Below are 19541 nucleotides of genomic sequence, written 5' to 3'. Positions count from 1 at the left end.
GCTGCTGGCTGGCTCCTTGGGGACAAGCTGCAAGCCAGGGACAGGAGAAGGGAGCTGGTGAGGTGGGAGAGGAGCTGGAGATCCTTCTGCCCTCGGGTCAGTCACTGTCTGGAGCAGGGGGCACTGTGAGTGTTGCTGAGCCCAGAGTGAGGCCGCTGGTTTGAGCCACACCTGCCCAGCTGCCTGAGCTCCTCTGCCTTTGCCCGTGGCTCCTTCCCCCAGCCCTGCAACGGGGCCTGCCTGTGCATTCTGGGGAGGCTGCACAAGTGCCTCGTGCCCCTGCACACGCTTCCATCCCCACCCCTCACTTGGGCACAGCCCCTCGGAGCCAGCTCTGACCAGAAACACCCTGCTCTGCAGTGCTGGACCTGTGCAGGTGTCACTGAACCCTGCTCTGCAGTGCTGGACCTGTGCAGGTGTCACTGAACCTGTGCACAATGTCATGGAACTCTGCTCTGCAATGCTGAACCTGTGCACAATGTCACTGAACCTGTGCACAATGTCACTGAACCTGTGCAGGTGTCACTGAACCTGTGCAGGTGTCACTGAACCTCTGCAGGTGTCACTGGACCTGTGCAGGTGTCACTGGACCTTTGCAGGTGTCACTGGACCTGTGCAGGTGTCACTGGACCTGTGCAGGTGTCACTGAACCTCTGCAGGTGTCACTGGACCTCTGCAGGTGTCACTGAGCCTGTGCAGGTGTCACTGGACCTGTGCAGGTGTCACTGAACCTCTGCAGGTGTCACTGGACCTGTGCAGGTGTCACTGAGCCTGTGCAGGTGTCAATGGACCTGTGCAGGTGTCACTGGACCTCTGCACAATGTCACTGAACCTCTGCAGGTGTCACTGGACCTTTGCAGGTGTCACTGGACCTTTGCAGGTGTCACTGGACCTCTGCACAATGTCACTGAGCCTGTGCAGGTGTCACTGAGCCTGTGCAGGTGTCACTGGACCTCTGCAGGTGTCACTGAACCTCTGCAGGTGTCACTGAACCTCTGCACAATGTCACTGAGCCTGTGCAGGTGTCACTGGCCCTCTGCAGGTGTCACTGGACCTGTGCAGGTGTCACTGGCCCTCTGCAGGTGTCACTGGACCTGTGCAGGTGTCACTGGCCCTCTGCAGGTGTCACTGGACCTCTGCAGGTGTCACTGGCCCTCTGCAGGTGTCACTGGACCTCTGCAGGTGTCACTGGCCCTCTGCAGGTGTCACTGAGCCTGTGCAGGTGTCACTGGACCTCTGCAGGTGTCACTGAGCCTGTGCAGGTGTCACTGGCCCTGCTCTGCCAGGTGAGCAGCTCCAGACTCTGCTGGTGCAGGTTGGAACAGTCTGAGCGGATTCTGGGAAGGGATGCCCTGGAAGGGGAGGGCAGTGCTCAGAGCAGGGCTGTGGGGTGGTGGCACCCCGGTGCTGGGGACATGCCAACACTTCAAAGAGGCGCACAAAGACACCGCCAGTGCCTGGGCTGCCACTGTCACTGCCACCACAGGCTGGCTGTGAGCCTGGGGTGCTGCAGCTCTGCCCCGGGCTGGCAGTGACAGACAGGGGAGCATTTGTGGGGTTTCTCAGTCCTTGTGCCCTCAGCTCACAGGCGCTCACAGAGGAATCAGGGTGTGTTTCACAGCTCCTGCAGGCTTTGGGGAGGAGGTTCCCCTTGCTCAGCCCTGCCCCAGGAGCCTGGCCAGCCCTCGGGGAAGGACAAGCTCCATGTCTCACCCTGTGCCGAGGGGAACCTTTCAGGTTACATTTTGTGGCGGGTGAAACACGAGGATGTTTTACTTCACAGTGTAATTTTAAGAGGCCTCGCATGGCTCATGATCTGCCCTCTCATATTCCATGGGGTGTGTGTGTGTGTGTGTTTTCTCTCTCTCACTTTCTCAGAGTCACAGAGCTGTTTTGATTGATTGTCCTCAGCTGCAGCTGAAAGTCCAGCCAGCCAGTTTATAGACTTGGTTCCAGCATCAATTCTCACTTTGAAAAACATGACATTTAAAACCACCCTTTGGTTTTCCTACATATGGATCTGATGCTTTTGTTCAAGATTGTTTTTGCTGCTTTTCCCCTGCAATATAAGTCTCATTTGGACACCGCATCTCCTTGACCTCAGAGCACCTTCATTTCAGTGCCATTGTAATTGACAGGTTGAATTTATGAGATTCTGTCAAAGCTCAGTATTAATAGCAGATATTAATGTCACCAGTGTTTTCCAATAGAGAATGAATGGCAGTGCTGTCTGCAGCTAGGAACCCTCTAAAAGGATTCCTCCACACAGGCCTTGCTTTTCTGCTTTCTGCTCTACTCCCTTTGTTTTAATGACATTGCAATAGGGCACGCAGCAAATCCCTCCCCTTCCCTGCTCCTTCTCCATGACTTTGTCCCTGTTACAGCTGTTTGTGTCAGCCCAGAGTAAGTGTGGAGCTGTCTGAGCGTGAGGATGGGAAGTGCTGTGAGAGTGCTGAGGGGAGCTGTGGCAGCTGTGGGGCTGTCCCTGCATCCCTCGTGGTGGCCACAAAGCTTGCCCTGACCCAGGAATTTCTTAGAGAGAAGCCTGATCTTGGTGGCTTCAGCTCTGGGAGGAGAGCCAGGGACTCCTGTGTGCCTCAAAGCGCTGCAGACCTGCAGGATGAGAGTCAGGCTCTTCTCTGTGCTGTTTAATTGTCACCTCTGTGAAGATGAAAAGTCTTCGGTTGCTGCTCAGATCTTTTGTTTGGCCAGACAGGCTCTGGGAAACCTTTCCTGACAGGCTGGCCCCCTGAACAGCCCAGGTGATGAGGATTAGGGATGTTCTTCACAAAGGTTTTCTGTGTTCACACAGCACAGGGCTTGGGATTGCCCCAAACTGGGATTTTTAGGGAAGCAGGTCTCAAATGCCATAAACTTGAAAGAACCCCAAAGCCAGGGAGCAGAGAGAGAGCAAAGCTGCTGGGAGCTCAGCACTGGGCTTGAACTGGACCAGCTGTGGGTGGGTTTGCAGGGCAGGGAGGGCCTCTCCAGGCTGCCACAAGTTATCAGGAGGCACAGCCCACCCCCAGGGATCTCCAGGTGTGATGTCCACCCTCCTCTTCCCCGCCACTGTACAGCCCCTGCAATCTCCAGGATGCTGGAGGCCTTGCCATGGCTGGAGCTCTGAAGTGTCACTGGTAGCAAAGGTGTTTTCTGGGTCCCCAGGAGCCCTTTGAACCCTTAAATCTGAAAGAGGAGTTGGAGGGCGTTTTCTGGTTGCTGTTTTTAAACACCAGGTTCATGCTGCTGCACTGGGTGCAATGCCCATCTTTCCTGGAGTTCCTCCAGGTGTACAAACCTTGACACAGATATCTCTGTACTGTATTTCTCTGGTTTTCCCTGACTTTTGATGAGTTTACTGGTGACAAAGAGGCAACTCTGACTTGTTAAAGAGGTGAAACTTCATTTCTGGAGGCAGGTGTGTGACGCAGGAGGCAGTTGGTGGGTCCCTACTTGAAAAAAATCTCTAAAAAAATCTCAATTCTCAACCCTGCTGTTGAGCAGTGCTGCTGGGTCAGTGCTGCTGCACCTTGCCCAGGTGGGAAGGGGCTGCCAGGGGCTGAGGGCACAGCCTCAGCTGGGATTTCTCCATGCTTGCTGCCAGCCAGGTGTGTACCTGCACATTTCCCTTCTTCCCTACATGTTCTGGAAGAGGAAATCCTGCTTGGTCAACACAACATTGCTTCAGTGGCTGGTCTGGTGTGGTTCAGACAAGGTTCCCACCAGCTCCTGTGTTTAATAATCTTTTTTATTCAAAACAACCCCCAAACCCCTCTCTCAGAAAAGCCAGCCAAGATGCTCCTTTTTTTTTTTTCCTTTCCATCTTGTTCCTGTTAGAGGAACTCTGGGAGCCTGTCTTGGTGCTTTCACTCTTTCACATGCCAAAGATCCCTCTTAGTTATGCTCCTGCCAAACCAGATCTTATAGCCTTGCCTCTGAAACCATCCACTTCCCTGCTCCTTGGGGTTCCTTTTGTTGCTGTTGCTTTTTCATTGAATTTCCTCGTGTTTATTGACGTGTCTATTGTTGAGCTTCCTGGACACATGCAGCTCTCTTTTTTGGGATACAGGGAAAGACAAATAGTTGCCTTCACTTCTGTGCCCCTGCTGTTGGGGAAATACTGTCAGTGATGTGATTGCTACAGAAGGGATGGGTCTCATGTAGAGCTGGGGTCATGGAGGGTGTAAACTGGCACTGCTCCATTGCCTTGGCTGGAGGAAGGCCAGTTTTGTCCAGCTGAGAATCTGTCCTTAGTGTCTAAACAGTTATTACACACTAATAAAGATTAATGATCATAAATCCCCACGGATTAGACATAAAATGGCAAGTTTTGCTCATTAATCTTTATTGCCATATTATGGTTGTTGATGTTAGAGCAGGCTCCCCTCTCTGCAGAGCTGAGGGGGATGAGCCTGGGGAGAGGAAGGGTGGACAGAACACACAGAACACACCAGATGTCCACATTTTACACTCTGTGCCATGCCCCCAGGCTCCTTGTTTCCTTGAAAGCCCTTAAGCAGCAGCAGAGGATGGATCCCAGAGCTTCGCCTGCTCCTCTGGCCTCTGCCTGGGCTATCAAACCCAGATTGTTTCTGGTGAGAAGGGATCAGATCTCCTCGTTAATATTTCAGCTCAGCCTTTGCCTGGGCAGATGGAGAATGTGAAATTTGCCCTGTGCTCTGCAGAGCTGGGAGATTCACCCCTGGATCATGGCTGGAGGAGTGACAGCTCTGTTGAAAGCTGAAAGAGCTCTGCTCCTTCACGTAACCCCACTTCATAAAACCAGCGGCTTTTTGTAATAAATAGGGCCAGAAAAAGATGCATCTCACTTTTGAGGTGTTTGCAGAAAAAGCTGCATCTCACTTTTGAGGTGTTTGCAGATGAATAAACACAGCCAGGAGCTGGTGGTGCCAGTGCTGCAGGCACAAAGTCCATTGCTGGATAAATGGAAAGGACTCTGAGAGTGCAGTGAACTTCAAGGGTGGATTTAATGGCATGGGGACAAAATGAGTGCTCTGATGGGCAGCTGGTGTCAGCCCACGCTGCCAGGGAGCAGCGGGAGAGGCAGGACACAGCCTGAGAGCAGCCTGGCTGCCCTTTCCCTCCCCACATCTTCCTTCAGGCCCAGATTTGTGGGCGCTGGGTCCCACTCATCCCCAGTTCCAGCAAGGGGAGCAAAAATCTAAAACCCAAAAGAAACCCACAGGGAAAAACCTGCAGGTGACCCAAGGCACTCTGCTGCTGCTGCGTGGCCTTAAAAAAAGGGAAAAGCCTGGGAGAGGCCTCTGGAACTGAGAGAGAAGAGGGGAAACTTTCAAGGTGGTCTCCAACCAGCTTAATGCTGGAAATACCCCGTTTTCAGGCCAGCAGGAGGAGGGAATTGACCAGGGACAGCCAGGGAGCAGCTGGGGCTGCAGGATGGCTGTGATGTGTCCTTCAGAGCAGCCCTGGGATGCTGGAGAGCTCTCAGCCTCCGTGGACACCTGACATCCTGGGCACCTTCATATTTTTATTTTCATGTCAAAATATTTCTCATCTTTTGCTTTTCATGGGATTTTACTGGCAGCTAGTGGGAAAGGGAAGGGGCCTGCAGTCCATGGAGTGCTTTGGGGGAGGAAGGAGCTGCCCTGTCCTCTCCAGTTCCCTGCTCCCTAATTCCAGGGCTGGGAATTAGCTGCACGGCCGCCCTCCAAGAGCTCATCCCTTCGTTTGCTGCCGTTCCACTGCAATTCCCTTTGGGAATGCTGGGCAGCTCTGGAGCTGCAGCAGCCCTGCTCCACGGTGGCTCAGCCAGGATGAGCCACAATCCCTTCCCTGGGAGCCTCCTGGTTTTTGAAGGATGGGGCGAGCGTCCAGCGGCCACGAGGTTCTGCGGGGATAAGCCGGGAAAAGCTTGGAAGTGGAGATGGAAATCTCAAAAGATCAGACGTCTTTCGGCCATTTCCAAAGCTATCTGGTGTTAGCCAGACCTGAAAAACCTTCCTAGAAGTTTTATTTCGGGGTATTTTGATCTGTTACTTTCGCTTTTGGGCTTAGCTAAATCCAGGAAACTCGCAGTGGTGTAATTTTTGAATCAAGACTAAACACACCCCAAGTATTCCTGAAGGGATCAGGAAAGCTGCTGCTTGGTTTATCTTCCAGGAATAATTCAGGCCAGCCCGGGCTTGAATTCAGTCTGGTTTTGCCCCTAGATAATGATTCTTTTTGAGGAAATAATGAGAGCAGGCCAAAAGGCTGTGACCTGACACACCAAACCGTTCCAGGAGGAGGATGGGGATAAATGCTGCAGTGAGAGGGGCCAGTGTCTGGAGGCTGGAAGAGCAGCCTGGAGTATCCATGGCCTCCAAAAACTCACATAGACACATTTTCCCCAGGAACTGTGGGATGGAGGTGTTGGATTCTGCATATCTTGGGATTTTTCCCTCTAGGAGAGAACATTCAGCCATGTCGGAGTGTCCCAGAACACCCAAAAGCCTTCAGCATTTTCATGGGGTTTTCTTTTTCTTCAGGATGGATACTGTGAAAAGTCAGGAAGGGCCAGGTGTCCTTCATTTGTTCAGCCAGGGTGAAGAAATTTGGATTAAGTACCTGATAAAAGCCAGAAAAAGGTGTGTTTAAAGATAAATCCCAGTCTCTGCCAGAGCTGTTGAGCCAGGATCGAATTTTCCCAAATCCAGGTACAGCTGCAGAGCTCTCCATCCACTTTTAGCCCAAATTTAGTCACAAATCCTGCATAAACACCTACAGCATGGACTGTGCCTTCTGAGGGGCTTCTTGCAGGCTGGGGCTCAAAATCCAATATCCCCCAACCCAGGATTTGGCTCTGAATATTCCCTTTAAAATCCATGTGTAAAGTGAATTTCCAGGGCTTGGCCGCTGTTTTTATTTTGGTGAATCGAGTGGTTTGTGCTTGGTGAGAGCTGTCCCTGTGCCAAGGGCTGCTGGAAATAGTCACAACATCCAAAAGAGCTGGAATTCTGCATTTTTTAATAGCAGTACAACGAGGGGAAGCTGCTAAATAGAGCTTCTTGTAAGCTGGAAATGTGTTGGAGTAAAATTTGTCATTTCTTGTAGGGGAAAAAAACCCCCTAAACAACTCTCTAAAATTGTCCAAAATCTTCAGTTTAAGGATTTACAGTTTTATTGGCAAAGATCCATGTTTACCATCAATATATGGGATTTCTAGACTTTATGTCTTAAGGTGTGAAGTCTGCTTTTTCTCGAGATGCTGGGAACCTGTAACAAAAATATTTCTACATAATTTTGGCTAGGAAAAAAATCCCCAAACACCAAAATATGAGCAAAAAAAAAAGGAAAAGCACCCAGATCCCAGTGGTCTCTGGTGTTGAAGAGGGCACATGAACCTTTTAGGAAGGGGAAGACTTTCCAACCTGCTGTAATTCAAGACCTTATTTTACTTTATTTTTAGGATGTTTTTTACAGTAACATCATTTGGCTGCTTAACTGTGAAAGTCTCTGCTTTTCCATCCCTGTGGAAGGCTGATTATTCTTTCTCATGCTCTTCGTATTTATTATTTATCCCTTTCTGGTACTATCCAAGAGGTGCTGAACGTATCTCCCAGCCTGCCCTTGAGCCATGTGGAATCCCTGTGGCATCTCCTAACAGCTGGGATGGCAGTAGACAGCTAATTATGATTTTAAATTAAATTTATAGCAACTTAGATTTGTATTTTTTTAGTGTCCTGGTTTGCTCTAGAATTAGGGATGGGGATAAGCAATTTTGTTTTTTTTTTAAATTATAATTTTTTTGAGTTTTCTTTTAACATCTTGGGGGCTTCTGAAGAAACCTGCTCACTTTTATGTTTTTAGGAGGGAAGCATGAGATGGGTTTCTTGTTCCTTTGAGAGGGGATTGAGTAGTTTCAGGGTTCAGTTTACAACCACCCTGAATTCTGAGAAAACAACCCCTTTCCACCTGGAAATTAAAATCTGGTTGGTGACAAACTCGGTTTGTCCAAGGCTCTTGTGAGGCTTTTCTCTATCAGATTTCCATGGAGTTTGCTGAGCCCTGGGTGGTCAGGATTGGCCAAGGCAGGGCTGGGGACAGCCAGGTGTCACCTCTGGGGATGGAGGACACGTGTCCTGCAGAAATAATGGAGGAACTCATCTGCAGCTTCTTGCTCTCTAGGGGATGTTGAGGGGAATCCCCTAAGTGTGGGAGAGAATCAGGACTGGGGGGCTCAAAACCAATCAGATTTTGTTCTTTTTATTCCCTTTTTCCCCTTGGAAGGGTCCTTCAAAAGCTTCCCCAGCCTTTCTGATAAAGAATAACAGAATCAGAGAACCACAGAGTCATTTAGGGTAGAAAAACCTTTAAAATCATCGAGTCCAACCAAAAACTCAGCACTGCCAAGGCCACCACCAACCCATGTCCCCAAGTGCCACATCCACACATTTTAAGCCCTTCCAGGGAGGGGGACTCAAGCCCTTCCCTGGGCAGCCTGGGCGCTGTGGTGCAGCTGTTTTCAGACAGCTCACACTGCTTTTCTGGTTTGTTTTCTTTCCCCAACATATAAGAAATGTTGGGTAGCAGAATGTGGAATTGATTAGAAGTTCATAAAGCAGGGACCTCAGAAGGATGTGGGTATAAATGCTTTTCAGGCATCCGAGGTGAACTTTAAATGGAGCTTTGGCCCTCATTTGCTTTCTGCTTTTCAAAAACCATTTATGAGAAAGTGGAGCTGTCAAAGCCATGCATGAACTTTGCCTTCTTGCAAATAACTTGTCTCAAAGTAAATTGTCCAAATGCACAAGAAACTTGTCTCAAAGTAAATCCAGTAGCTCTACAAAGCTGGAAATACGTGCATTAGAGGGTGTGAGGTGTGTGTGTGTGTGTTTGTGAGCACGTGTTGTGCTTGGGGGGAGTGCAGGGAGTAACTCAACCATTTTGAGATTTACAAAAACACAATGCAAGTGCTTTTGGGAAAAAAAAAAAGGCAGCGTAAAATATTTATTTCTTGGCAGAAGTACATCAGACCACATCTCCCATCCTTCTTTTAATTGCTTGGTGTTTGTTTGTGTTGTGTCAGGCTTTGCTGGTTTCCTCTGCAGGGCTCTGTCACCTCACACAACCCCTCTCTCAGCCAGGGCACAGGGCAGCTCCAGCTCCTCGGGAGAGCCCTGGGGTGTAAGCAGGGCAGCAAAGGCAGAGTTGTGGTGTTGGGTTAAAGGCAGCACAGTGCAAAGTGGGTGATTCTCAGTTTTCAGCCCTGTCGAGGGAACTCTTTCCTCGTGAGAATCCAAACCACCACAGGCTGAGGCAGCACCCCGAATCACAGCCTTGGGGAGGGTGGGATGGCCAGACAGAGCAGCTTGGAGGGTGTTGGGTGGCACTGACGTGGGTGTGAGGTGGCACTGGGTGGTTGGCAGTGTCCTGTGGGCTTTGCCCAGGGTTTGGAGCTGCCCCGTGCAGGGTGGGCGCTCCGAGCTCCCGTTCCCAGCCAGGTGCAGGCACTGCCAAGTCCCATCAGTCACACTCTGCCAAGCTCCCAGGCTTGTCCCCGTGCTCCAGAGCCCTTCCGTGCTCACCTGGCTGCCCACCTGCACAGCTGCACGTCCCCTCCCCCTGGCTCCACCTGCAACACTTCCCTGTGCTGTCTTCACCCATCTCAGTGCTGTTCCTCGTGCTCTGGGGGTGAGCAGGAGCAGCAGAGTGGCAGTAGTGTGTGTGTGTAACGTTTGAGAGGCTTTTACTCCATGTTGTTGTTTTAATGAGATGCTTTTAGGATCCCTGCTGAACTGGTATCCTTTAACCTTCACTGCCACAGATACTTTCTCCCCACCCTCTTCACTTCAATCAGATTGGCAAAATACATTTGACTTGAAAACAAAAAAAAACCCAAACAACCCCAAACACTGCTGATGGGAAAAGTTACTCCTCTTTACTGTGCTTTGATTTGATTTCTCAGGATACTCAGAGGTTTTTCACTGCTGCTGAGAGGGGACAGTACACCTTTTTGGAGACTTCAACCACTGTAACAGTTTTCCAGATGTGTGTGTGCGTGTGCGTGTGTGTAACCCAGCACTGTGCGTGCGTGTGTTCTGCTGAATATCGTGTGCATCTCTGAAATGCTTCAAACAACTGCCTGGAAGTCAAAAACCAACCACCTCTTTCCAGTCATATGTTTGCCGTGACTTTTCATAACCACACTTGAAACTAGTGGTCTTGGATGGAAAAATTCAAAGAGCAGGGCATCTTTATAGCAATGGTATGTCAGTCGAATTACGGAAAATGTACACAAAAATAAATAAATGAAATTTAAAAGTAACATGCTCTCAGCCTACCTGTGTTTCCCTCAGTGGAAGTGCTACCAGTTGAGTCGGGACACGCTTTGGGCTGCTTTTGCCATTCCTATGGGTGGTTTTTGGGGATCATCTTACTCCCAACAGCTTATCGTACATTACTGAAAGCTCGGGAACGCTCAAGCTGCTCGACAGGGATAATTATCAGCCCTGCTGCCGCTGGTTTCCCTTTCCCTGCTCGGGCTGGCGGGAGCAGGCGCAGCCACATCCCGTCCAGCCCACATCAAAGGCACGGCCCGGAGGGACGGCAGCAGCGGCTTCCTGCCCCCAACCCTCCCAAAAATCAGCTTTTCCAGGGGTTCAAGGGGACACAGCCCCGTGCCCAGCCTCGCTCCGGGGCTGGGCTCCTGGGTTGGAGGCTCAGCACTCCTGGCGGTGTGGCCGAAGGGTTGGCTGCAGCTGCTGGGCTGCAGAACAGATGTGCTGCTTTGCTGTGTTTCCCCAGCTCCTGCATTCCCTGCCAGCCCCATCCCTGTTACCTGCCTTTCTTTCCAGGGTGACTCTCAGGCCGTGCTTTGGTCCTGATGCAAGGCCAGCATTCACCCTGAGTTCATTGTCTGAGCCAAACCGCTTTGCTGGAGTGAAGTGTGTTGGGCTGGTCGTGCTGAAACATGAATCGCTGCTTCCCTCCTCCTCGTGTAAATAAAATTATCCTTCCATTTATGTTAGAACTGCAGAAAACAATATCCCAGCTCCCTCTGCTGATCCTGCAGTCCCAGTGAGGGCGAGAGCACTGGCTACAGAGCTGACATGCTGCACAGTGAACTCCAGAGAGCCAGCCTGGTTAATAAAAAGCTTTGAGGGGCACAAGTTTTAAATGCAGCTTTGTAATGCAATTATTTGGGTTGATGAAATGGCAGATCCTGTTCCCCTGCCTCTCCTGCCTGTTTCATGTATGAAATTATGAATTATGAATCCCTGCGCTGTCACAACTAATGTCACATGGAAGCGAGGAAGAGAACAGGAAAAGTTGAGGTGTAAGGAAGATCAATGTTTGTCACCTGGAAGAAGCACAGAGGCCTGGGCTGAACGCTTTGGGATTGCAGCAGGAATATTACAACCCAGCAGTGGGAATGCTGGTGATGAAGAGATTGCCATAAAAATGTCTGAAGGGAAGAGCTGCAAGAGGCACAGACCCATTTCTGAGAATCCTAAACTGAACAGCTGCTGAACTTCTCCCTGCACTGCACGTGCGTGTGTGTTCTGTTTAAAAGGAAGAAATTAAGAGCCATATTTTTATTTTATCAAATCAAATTACCCCTGTATGCTCAGAATATTTATGCATCACTGCTTTTTTTTTTTTATTAGGGCTTTATCTCACTGTAATCAATTCCAAATACTAACCTATTTTTATCGCTGTAATGCAGCAGTAATTTATAAGATGTAGACGGAACGCATACGAGATGCCAAAAGCAATTTTATGGAGCCTCTTTTGTTGTCATCTACAATGCATCAGCTCTTGCCTTCAGCCTCCCATCAATTTTAAAAGCCCCAAGATGGAAAAAAAAAATTAAAAAAAATAAAAAGGAGCAAGTACAGCAAAGCAGCTGCCAAGGCCTGGAATAGCCTGAGATCCGTGTGCACCTTTGGGATGGAGGTTGATTGAACACGGCACAATAATGAAAACCGTGCTGAGCTTTGTAATGCAATTATCTGGGTTGAAAATGGCAGATCCTGTTTCCTCTGCCTCCCCTGCCTGTTCCATGTATGAAATTGTGAAGTAATTCCTGCGTTATCCCAACTAACATCACAGGGAAGGGAGGAAAAGAATAGGGAAAGTTGAGGTGTGAGGAAGAGAAGAGGGAAAGTTGGGTCCTTGGGGCTGAACAGAACTGCCCTTCTTTCCAGGGAAGTATAGGTTGGATATCAGGAAAAAGTTTTTCACGGAAAGAGTGATAAAGTTCTGGAATGGTCTGGGGAGGTGGTGGAGTCACCATCCCTGGGTGTGTTTAAAACAAGCCTGGATGTGGCACTGGGTGCCAGGGTTCAGTTGAGGTGTTGGGGATGGGTTGGACTTGATGATCTTTAAGGTCTCTTCCAACCTGGTGATTCTGTGATCTTCTCTTTTCTCCTCTCCTTTGGGAGCCCTCCTGGATGGGCAGTAATATTGGCATCCAAAGTGCAAATATGCCAGTGAGCATTCCAGAATCCTCATCCCAATTCCCACACCAACCAGCTGCCTTTGAGCAGCTTCCACCAAGCTCTTATGCCCCTGAGGGGCACCTGCAACAGGAGCACCCATGGGTGTGTTCATGGTTGAGGTTCTCCAAGTCTCCAGTCAAGATCTTGCCCATCAGACATCGCTGCTGCTCTCCCAAGTTTTCCTGGTGTTACCACTCCAGCACACTTTTGGTTCCAGTTCTGGCTCTCTGGTGCTGGGAGTGATGGTGAAATCAATATAATCGTGATTGGACAAGTGGGAATGGCTTCAGACTCACAGAGAGCAGGGTTAGATGGGATATTAGGAAGGAATTCTTCCCTGTGAGGTGATGAGACCCTGGCACAGGGTGCCCAGAGAAGCTGTGGCTGCCCCTGGATCCCTGGAAGTATCCAAGGCCAGGCTGGACAGGGCTTGGAGCCACATGGGATAGTGGAAGGTGTCCCTGGACTGGATGATCTTTAAGGTCCCTCCTAACCCAAACCATTCTGTGAGTTTATAAATCTGTGAAGATATTGCAACGTTTTTGAAGCATACGCTGCATCCAAAGATGATGCAGTTTATTGATGTTAAACACACAGATGTTTAATTCTGTTTCATTTACTTGCTGAATCCCACTAACAGACAATTGGAGGAACCTTCAGACTAAAAGCATATCCCATTTAATACCCAGTGATTGCTTTGAAGGCAATCATATAAATAGGTCTCTTTCAATAGACTTCTATTAACCACAGGCACTGAAAATAAATGGAGGAACATTATAGAGCATTGACAAATTATTGATGGCAAACATTACCAAGCCACCTTTTTTGTTTGCCTACCCCTTTCATATTGGAGGGCTTTTGGGAAATAACAATCAAAGCAGCCCCTCCTGGAGGAATCATTACTAAAGCATTTTGCATGCAGATTACTTCAGGCCTCAGCACCGCGCTCGGCTGGGTCAGGAGAGGAAGGCCAAGATTTGCTGATTGAGATCAGATGGCTGGTGGCGAGAAGGAATCTAGATGACTTAACTGGAGGGATTAGACTCAAGTCTTTTGGCTTCCACTTGGCTGTTTTATAAACTGCACAGTCGGGCCGCGTTCCCCTCGGCGTGTGTGCGCGGCGCGCGGGGCGGCTCGGGGCACCAGCCAGTGGCTCAGCGCTGGCAGGGCAGCCCTGCTGGGTGAGAAAGGCAAAGGCAGTGCAGGTGGAAGCTAAAATTAGCTCCTGGAGCTCCAGCCCTCGCACCTCCAGCCAGGCTGAGCCCACAGCGCTCTCCAACCCCGCCGCGGTTTGGTGGGTGATGCCGCGGGGCAGAGCCGCTGTTCCCAGAGCTCCAGCTGCTGTTCCCAGAGCTCCAGCTGCTGTTCCCAGAGCTCCAGCCCCATTTCCCTGCCCTCCCCATGGCCTCTGAGGTACCCAAAAACGAGCAATGTTCCCACAGCTGGCGCTAGGCTGCAGGGTGAGGAGCCATCAGAGGGTTTTGTTACTGGCAGTTTGAAGCCTCACCCATTGGATGCGTCCCCATGGGAGCAGATGGAGCTTTCTCCTTTCTCTCAGAGCCTAACCTTTAATTTTACAAGGCTGATTGAAACCGAGAGTGGAAATAAAAAGTCAGAGCTGCTCTGTTTTCCTTCCCCTCCCTTCCATTATCTTCTTTCTTTTCCATCCATCCTCTTTTCACATGCCTCTCGGATTGCGTCCCCCTGGTTTCCCAGTTATTTATTGACCCAGACCTAATTCCTTATTTCCAGAAATGTGTCATGAATCCTGCCTTTGAGTCATTTGCTTTTTGCTTTCCAGGCTCATCTCTTTGACCACGTTTTCCTGTGAAAGATAAGGATATAGGGTTTGTGGAGTAATCGCAGCAGGATGCCTGGGTTTCATTCATGGATCTGTTGCCACTGGCTCATTATGGAAAATTAGGAGAGTTATTTCACCTTTCAGTGCCTCACCTCGGTGTCACCATCTGTAAAACAAGGCTCATAATTGTTATCTCTTCCTCGCAGGAGAACTGGGGAGCTTCACTAATGGCCATCTGCTAAATGCTCTCAGAGCCTCACATGAACATTTCTACTGAAGTGCAAATTATTATTAGAAACCAGGGATTGTTACTGGATTGATATCAAATCATTGTCGACAGCTTCTCTGCAGGGAAAACTTAGGCACAGCCAACAAGAACAAGCTGCATGTTTTGAAGTTGTGCAGTTGATTATGTTGGCTTTCATCTTCTGGTAAGAGGATCCTCTGCCATCTGAACTCTCTGATCTCTGGGAACACAACTCATCCAATCAATCTGGAGGAAAATAAACCTCCGCAGACAAAAACATTAAGTATCCACCTGAGATCAGATGAAGATGGAAGATGTTAATTAATTCCCAGCCCTTAACTCTTGCATAGCCAGAGCTTCCCTGGCCCACCAGGCAGTGCTGGAGGGGAGCACAGGACACATCCATGGCCCATCCCAGGTTTGCAGAATCTCCTGGGCTCAGTTTTAATTGGAAACACGCAAATATTTAACAATTAAATTGATGCCACTGAAGGCTCCTATGGACAGTCTGGGGGTCACGTGCTGATTTCGTGGTCCACTCGGAGATTCCAGGTGCCAGCACAGATTCCAGCTGTGGCTCCTTCCCAGCTGTGGTGGTTTAACCCCAGCCCCAGCAGCTTGGCCCCACAGAGAACCAGACTGAGAACCAGAGGGCTAAAACTGAGAAAACTCTTGGGCTGAGATCAAAACAGATTAATAATTACAGCAAAAGCCACACATGCAAGCAAAGCAGAACAAGGAATTAATTCCCCACTTCCCATGGCAGGCAGGGGCTCAGCCATCCCCAGGACAGCAGGGAGGACAAAGGCCATCACTCCAAACGTCCTCCCCTTCCTCCTCCTCCTCTATCCCCTGAGCCTGACACTGGATGGCCTGGGATGTCCCTGGGGTCACTTGGGGTCAGCTGTCCTGGCTGCATCCCTTCCCAGCTCCTTGTGCCCCCCAGCCTCCTCACTGGAGGGGTGAGGAGCAGAAAAAGCCTTGACTGTGCAAGCACAGCTCAACAATAACAAAAACATCTCCAGGTTATCAGCCCTGTGTTCAGCACAAAGCCAAAACACAGCCCCTTCCCCGACCCCATTGTTAATTCCCCTTCCCTGACCCCATTGTTGTGTTGTTCCCCCAGGAGCAAGAATCCAGACTTGCAGCTCTCCCTCCTTCCTCAAGGAAGATTAGGCAGAGTAAAACTCAGATTAATTAATTAGGTGATGATGTATAACATTCCTGAGTGTTTTAGAGATTGCAGTGTCCACACAGTGGCCACTGGGAAGAAAATCAACTCCATCCCAGTCAGAACCAGTCCAGCAAGGAGCCATCCTGGGCTGAAGGACATCCCTGCACCTCTGCTGGGCCTGACCCAGCGAGTTTCCTCCTTGCTCAGCCTCAGTGCTGGCAGCTGATGGGTTTAGTTGAACCTGGAGATGATATTTAGGACATGCAGACACAGAACCCCCCAGGACCCCTCTGGGGTGTGCCCCATGTGCCCTGGAAGCTCCACTGGAAGTATTGCAGGGTGTTGGTTACGGTATCACAGCGGGGAGTTCTGCAGTTCTTCACTAACAAGGCACAAAATGGCCAACAATCTCTTGCTACAAGGTCTTTTAAGGATAAACTGTCCAATTAAGAAATGACATCTAAATTATTTTCACTTTTAGCCCAATAACTAATCACTTGAAGCCCGCAATGCCAACTTTTCCGTCCAGTTACACAAAACCACCCAAACCCATGGAGAAGAAGGAAGAAGAAGGTGAAGAAGAAGGAAGAGGAAGGTGAAGAAGAGGTGAGAAGATAAAGAAGGCCCAGCCTCCACTCTAAAACCTCCATCTTGCTTTATATCTATTACTGCATTCTAAACCCCCAAACTCTGAGTTTCCCCCCCTGTGATATCACACACTTCTATTCAAACTCCACCCCCACAATCCCAGTTCCATCATTCCATTTTGGAAGCTTCTCCACGGCCTCAGGTCAATGCAGTGTTCTCCTGGGGCTCAGTGCCTGGCAGCACAGAAAGCCTCAAATTCTCAGCAGCCAGGGTTCCAACAATAGGGAACCTCTGTCTTCAGGCAGAGTGGCCTCCCACCCTTTTAGTGCCTGGCCTCATCTGCGTTTTCCCGGCGCTGGGGATGGGGAGGGAGGATGGCTGGAGGCTACAACCCATCACGGGGCATTCAGTAGGGATGAAGATCGCTACTGACAGCAGAAATGGGGCTGGGGGCGATCACCGGGGCTGGGCTGTGAGGAGCAGAGAGCTCAGCCCTGCTGCGACACCAGAACTGACAATTTCCAACTGGAGAGGTTTAGGAACAGCCCGGGGTCTTCCCCCACTGACACCATTATGTGCCATTAGGGCCACTGAGTTATTTGGCAGGGTTTAAGTAAAATATATGTGGTTTAATGATGCTGCAGTCCAAAATCATCATTGGTGCTGCAATCACACAACCAAAGCTACACTGAGGGGAAATGGGTGATTTTTTTGGGATCTGCCAGGGGAATATCAGCATGGAAAAGGGATGACACAGAGATTTTGGGATCTGCCAGGGGAATATCAGCATGGAAAATGGATGACACTGAGATTTTGGGATCTGCCAGGGGAATATCAGCATGGAAAATGGATGACACTGAGATTTTGGGATCTGCCAGGGGAATATCAGCATGGAAAACGGGTGACTTTGGGATTTTGGGAGCTGTGAAAATGGGTGACTTTTTTGGGATCTGCTGAGGGAATATCAGCATGGAAAATGGGTGAGGCTGAGATTTTGGGAGATGATAGGGGAATATCAGCATGGAAAATGGATGACACTGGGATTTGAGGAGCTGCCAGAGGAATATCAACATGGAAAATGGATGACACTGAGATTTTGGAAGCTGCCAGGGGATTATCACCATCCCTGCACTGCACTGGGTCTCTGGAGAGAGGACTTGGTTCTCCCCAGCAGTGCAGAGCTTGTTGAAAATGGAAAAAAAAACCAAAAAAAACCAGTAATTTTTTTTTTTATTAAAAAAGGATAATAACCTCTTGTGTTAAATCTGTGAAAATCAGTCCTCTACATTTAAAAATGGGCTTGTAAAAGCATATGTGCCTTTTGGCTATTTCCTAGAATATATAGCTTTGGTCACATGGCTCTCATTAAGACACCAGAAAATGTTGTAAACTGGCATTTATAAGCTTGCCATAGGAAATTTCTGTATTTTTATTTTGAATTTATAATCCTACTCCAAGATTTGCTGAAAGATATAAAACTTTACTTGAGGTTTTGGAAAGGGAATGATGTCTGAACAAAACAGTCTCCTTTTGGTAAAAACTCCCATCTGTTCAAGTTCTGACGTGTTCTTCAGGCAAATAAGATTTTTTTTTCCTACATGTATTAAAAAAACCAACAAAGCAGATCTGGCTAAGAGCATAGTCACTGATACTTTAACTGTTAATGTTTCCTAACATTGCATTTTTTAAGGTAAAATTACTTAAAATACAAATAAACACACTCCCATCTCTGCAGAGCTGAGGAGGCTACTGTGGATCCCTGGGTGAATTTAACACTGAAAACAGGGAAGTTTTGGTCTCAAAATAAAAAGGAATATTAAAATCAAGGGAGATTTTAACCCCATTTTTTTACACCGAGGTTTGAATAACACCACCCCAGCTTGTAAATAACATCACCAGATGGAAACGTCCCTGTTTCCCCCGAGCCCACATCTCTGGACACAGATCAAAATTAGAAATCAAATAAACTAATTAACTCCTACAACGATGAAACGAGGGTTGATGCCCATCATCCCTGGAAATCCGAGGGATTTGGAAGCAGCAGGTTGTAAGAGCAGGGCTGATTCCAGCAGCTCTTTCCCAAGCAGGCTGCAGGTGGCAATACATTTATTCCTGATGGTGCCTGTCCCTGAAAGCCCCGGCTCTCGAAGAAGGAATCCATGGGCAGGGAAATCTGACTGCAGGGAAGGGGTCAGGAGTGTCGGAACCCTGGCTGCTGAGAATTTGAGATTTCTGTGCTGCCAGGCACTGACCCCCAGGAGAACACTGCATTTTACCTGAGGCCGTGGAGAAGGCTTCCAAAATGAAATGATAGAACTAGAATTATAAGTGTGTAGTTTAAATAGAAGCGTGCAATACCACATAGTAGGAAACATAGAGTTTAAGCTTTTAGAATAGTTATATATATATAGCTATAATACAAATATATATAAAGCAAGATAGGAATTTTCAGGCAGAAGCTGGTCCTCCTTCTTCACCTTATTCTTCATAAGTTTAGACAGTATTATGTAATTAGATAAAAAAGTCCGCATTGCAAGCCACAAGTAGTTAGTTATTAAATTAAAATAATAATTATTAAAAGAACAATTATTAAAATAATAATAATTTGTGTCATTTCTTAATTAGACAATTCATCCTTAAAAACCTTGTGGAGAGAGAGATACAGCTCCATTTTTAGTTTGTTAGAGTGAAGTGCTGTAGAACTCACCATTTGTGAAACTCTAATGTAGATAAAAACTAATAAACATCTAAGTCTGAACAAGAAATACCCTCTAGCACATTTAATCCCAACCCTGACCAAAAAACAAACAAACAAAAAACCAAAACAAAAAACCCTCAACATCAAGGAGGAGATCAGGTGGGTTTCCTCTGTGGGAAGGGCTCCTTTCTCCGTGTCACCCTCCCAGCCTGTCCCCAGCCAGGAGCTGAGCGGAGAAATCAGCTGGGAGATGGGCAAAATATATCCTGAAAGTGGAAAAAAAAATGAAATGAGGCGTTTTAATTCCCCTTCCCTGACCCCATTGTTGTGTTGTTCCCCCAGGAGCAAGAATCCAGACTTGCAGCTCTCCCTCCTTCCTCAAGGAAGATTAGGCAGAGTAAAACTCAGATTAATTAATTAGGTGATGATTTATAACATTCCTGAGTGTTTTAGAGATTGCAGTGTCCACACAGCAATCCCACTCCTGTGGGTGCTCCAGCAGGGCTTTCTCACAGCTAAAGGCATCTCTGAGGGGGTTTTCCGCTGGGGTTTTGCTGCTCAGACCTTTT

The 19541-nt window shown here is 48.6% G+C and overlaps 1 protein-coding gene across 3 annotated transcripts in view; it reads left to right on the top strand.

Annotated features, from left to right (window-relative positions):
* The window catches only part of MAP2K6 (mitogen-activated protein kinase kinase 6), an 86870-nt gene that overhangs the window by 53969 nt on the left and 13360 nt on the right, over positions 1-19541 (top strand). The window contains exon 13 of one of the 3 annotated variants that reach the window (XM_068209989.1): positions 14472-15282. The exons of the other annotated variants lie outside the window; for them this stretch is intronic. The gene's annotated coding sequence lies outside the window, so the exon portion shown is untranslated. Of the gene's footprint in view, positions 1-14471; positions 15283-19541 lie in introns of those variants that run through there. 3 annotated transcript variants of the gene reach the window in all.

Source organism: Anomalospiza imberbis, chromosome 19 (assembly GCF_031753505.1).
Source record: "Anomalospiza imberbis isolate Cuckoo-Finch-1a 21T00152 chromosome 19, ASM3175350v1, whole genome shotgun sequence".
Classification (NCBI taxonomy): domain Eukaryota; kingdom Metazoa; phylum Chordata; class Aves; order Passeriformes; family Viduidae; genus Anomalospiza; species Anomalospiza imberbis.
This window is presented reverse-complemented; position numbering and strand designations above follow the sequence as displayed.